Genomic DNA, 3,880 nt, shown 5'->3' with positions numbered 1-3,880 from the left:
GAGAGACTCTTGAGAGAGAGGAGAGGGAAGGAGGCGCGTGTGTGTCTGTGGGTGTACGCGCGCGTGTGTTTGTGTGTTATCTATCTTTGTGAGGACCAGGTTGGATTTTGCGACCGTGAAGGTGTGAAGGTTTTATCCGGTCCTCACATCTTCAAAAGTACTTTTTGAGGGTTAAACCGATGGAAAGTCACTAAAACACCGTTACACTGCTGTTTGTTTGGTTCGGTTAAATCTTTAAACTATTGTTTAGTTGTTTAGTAGTTATTGTTTAATAAAGTAACTATCAATCAATCTATCTATCTATCTATCTATCTATCTATCTATCTATCTATCTATCTATCTATCTATCTATCTATCTATCTATCTATCTATCTATCTATCTATCTATCTATCTATCTATCTATCTATATATCTATCCATCCATCCATCCATCTATCTATCTATCTATCTATCTATCTATCTATCTATCTATCTATCTATATATCTATCCATCCATCCATCCATCCATCCATCCATCTATCTATCTATCTATCTATCTATCTATCTATCTATCTATCTATCTATCTATCTATCTATCTATCTATCTATCTATCTATCTATCTATCTATCTATCTATCTATCTATCTATCTATCTATCTATCTATCTATCTATCTATCCATCCATCCATCCATCCATCTATCTATCTATCTATCTATCTATCTATCTATCTATCTATCCATCCATCCATCCATCCATCCATCTATCTATCTATCTATCTATCTATCTATCTATCTATCTATCTATCTATCTATCTATCTATCTATCTATCTATCTATCTATCTATCTATCTATCTATCTATCTATCCATCCATCCATCCATCTATCTATCTATCTATCTATCTATCTATCTATCTATCTATCTATCTATCTATCTATCTATCTATCTATCTATCTATTTATCTATCTATCTATCTAACTAAGTACATTTAGGCCTACTGTACTTAAGTTCAATTTTAAGTTACTTGTACTTTACTTGACTTTTTCAATGTTGGCCACTTTTCACTTATTGCAATTAGAGGTAAATATTGTAATTGTATTAGACATGAATTACTTTGCTGGTTGATACTAATAATACAAAATATAGTTAACGAATAAATTATGATATATTATTGTAAGTTAAGCTTCGCATCAGTATATAAAGTAATATAATATATATAACACAATAGTATGATATACATTTGTTATTGTTCTGAAATGGGCCAATCTGCAGAATGAGTACTTTTACTTTTTGTACTTTAAATATATTTCGATGCTAATATAGTATTTTTACACTGTGGTATTGCTACTTTTCTTAAATAAAAGATGTTAGCAGTATTTCCACCGATAGACCTGTATGGACGCTCATATGCAATAGGGAAAAAATAAATACAGATAAAAAGATATCAAATAAAAAATAAATATTTTCGAAGTTATGAGATAGAAAGTTAAAATATTGACTTTCTAAATGAGTGTTTTGAGATTTTTACCACCTGTGGAGTTTAAACAGCTGGATTCATCCAGCTGTGGTGGAAAGTAGGCTAACAACTACTGATTACTGTACTTTTAACAAGTAATTTGAACTTGAATACCTGAACTTTATACTTGTTCTTCACTGCATTTCATCGTGAAATATTGTACTTTTTAATAATTTACACTTCCTTAGCCGATAATAAAACCGGACAAACATATCAGAAGTGAACAAACGTGTAAAATAATTACATGTGTTGTTGTCATGGTGTCTATAAATATATATGGTCTAAAACAAATAACTCAAAGACACACTGAATTGTGATTTTCTTTTGCTGTGTTATTACACACCCCCTGGTGGCAAAAGTAAGTAACAACACTTGGACAAACTAAAAAAAGAACAAACTGATAAAGTGTCACAAATTGTGACACTTTATCAGTTTGTTCTTTTTGCTGTGACTCACAACACATTTCAAACATAAAGAGACAAGCTGACCATTTCGTTACTCGTTTGGTTCAATCTGGACATTTTCATTTTACATTAGTATAATCTTCTCCTAAAACACCAGAAAAACTACTCAGTGCAGCATTCGATTGCTGTGTGCGATCAGGACAGAGACTGGCTGTGACTCTGTGGGTCCTCAGCAGAATGTGGTAACCAGTCACAGACTGGGAACCACCACAGGGTCACTCATCGTGTTTCTCTTTCTTCACATTTTGGAAAGGTCTTGAGCCACGGCTCGTTGCGGCAAGGTGTACAGTTTACAACGTCAGTTTAGACGGACAGTGGAGTGTGCTGAAGACAGAGTGTTAATACTGCTGGTCAGTTTGTCGTTTCACTGCAAACAAGTGGACAGAGAAGACATATTGAGCAACCTCTCGACGAATCGAACCAACTCGACTGATCGACTCGACAAATACTTTGTGATGGAGGTAAGTCGCTGTTTGTTTCTCCCTCATGTAGAAAAAGTGTGTGAGAACTTGAAGATACAATATATAATACGAAGATGCGTTTCTGAACAGAAAGCATGTGCTGCTGCTCCTTTTTAAAATATTTATCTCATTGAAAGCTAGATAGACGATGTATACTTCTAGAAAACTGTTAAAGATGTGAAACACTCAAAGTGTAGTTGGATGAACTATCCCTTCTCCTGCCTTCTCATCGTGTGTGTAATGTGGTTCAATCCACATGTGCCTGTCAGAAACAGAAGGATATACACCGCCTCCTCCCCAGTAACCATACGATGCTGCAACTTCTTGGACAGGGATGCTGTGGAAAAGTTTTCAAATGTGTCAAAAAGGACACCAATGAGACTGTTGCAGTGAAGATCCCTAAAGGTGTTACTGTTGAAGAAAAGATCCCTAAACACGCCGTGACCCTCAACAATGAAGTAATTACTCATCAGCATGTTTTTGTTACTTTTATCTCAATTTAAAAAACATCTTTCTCCAGAGTTGAAAACTTGTGTCAACAACTAATCGTCACACTTGTGTTCCCCAGTTGAATCTCATGAACATGTTTAAAAGGATGAACCTGGTCAGGTTCATTGACTCCTTCCAGCTGACGGACAAAAGAACCGCTCTCGTCTTTGAGTTGCTGGATATGACTCTCCTTGACGACCTGATTCAAATGGAAACCGTGAATATACATGACATCAGGAGTGTAATCCAACAGGTATGGATACCGTAGCATCGGACACAACACGTAAGTCAAAAAGCTGTGAGTTCACCCTTTGAATTTCATTGCTGATCTTGCAGTTGGCCACAGCCTTTGACGCCCTGAAGACCATTGGCGTGATCCATGCAGACCTGAAGACAAACAACATCATGGTGGTGGAAGGAAAAGCTCAGCCACTCAGGATGAAGCTCATTGACTTCGGAATGGCTGTTCTGAAACGATGACGTTCATGAAACCATTGAAATCCATTGAAGAGACGGAAAAACGCTTCCTCACAATATGTTCTGTGTTTTGTCTGCAGATGCGGTGCATGGTGGAACTCCTGGGTGTACCTCCACACCATCTTCTGAGAGCTGGGATGTACTCCACAAACCATTTTCTACAAAGGCCTTCAGGTCACTGGAGACTGAAGGCACGACAAGATCAAAAGTCCTGTCTCCCTTAACATTCTCTTCTCTGGTTAAGATTTATATGAATCAGTTAATGTGATTAAGAGCTATCTGAAATACCTTCTTTTAGAGACCTTGGTTGTACCAGACAATCTCTAAATCCCGCAACCTGGACGATTTGGAAACGGTAGGTGTTTAGATAGATTGTTCTGTCGCTGCTGAGATTGTAATTGATTCTAAATCGGAAAATAAAAACCGCTGCTGGATTTGCAATTTTGTTTCCCGCATTAGTTTCCCCTGACTCACCTAACTGGGGTGGAAGCTGGG

This window comes from Melanostigma gelatinosum, assembly GCF_949748355.1.
Source record: "Melanostigma gelatinosum genome assembly, chromosome: 3".
NCBI classification, from domain to species: domain Eukaryota; kingdom Metazoa; phylum Chordata; class Actinopteri; order Perciformes; family Zoarcidae; genus Melanostigma; species Melanostigma gelatinosum.
This window is presented reverse-complemented; position numbering follows the sequence as displayed.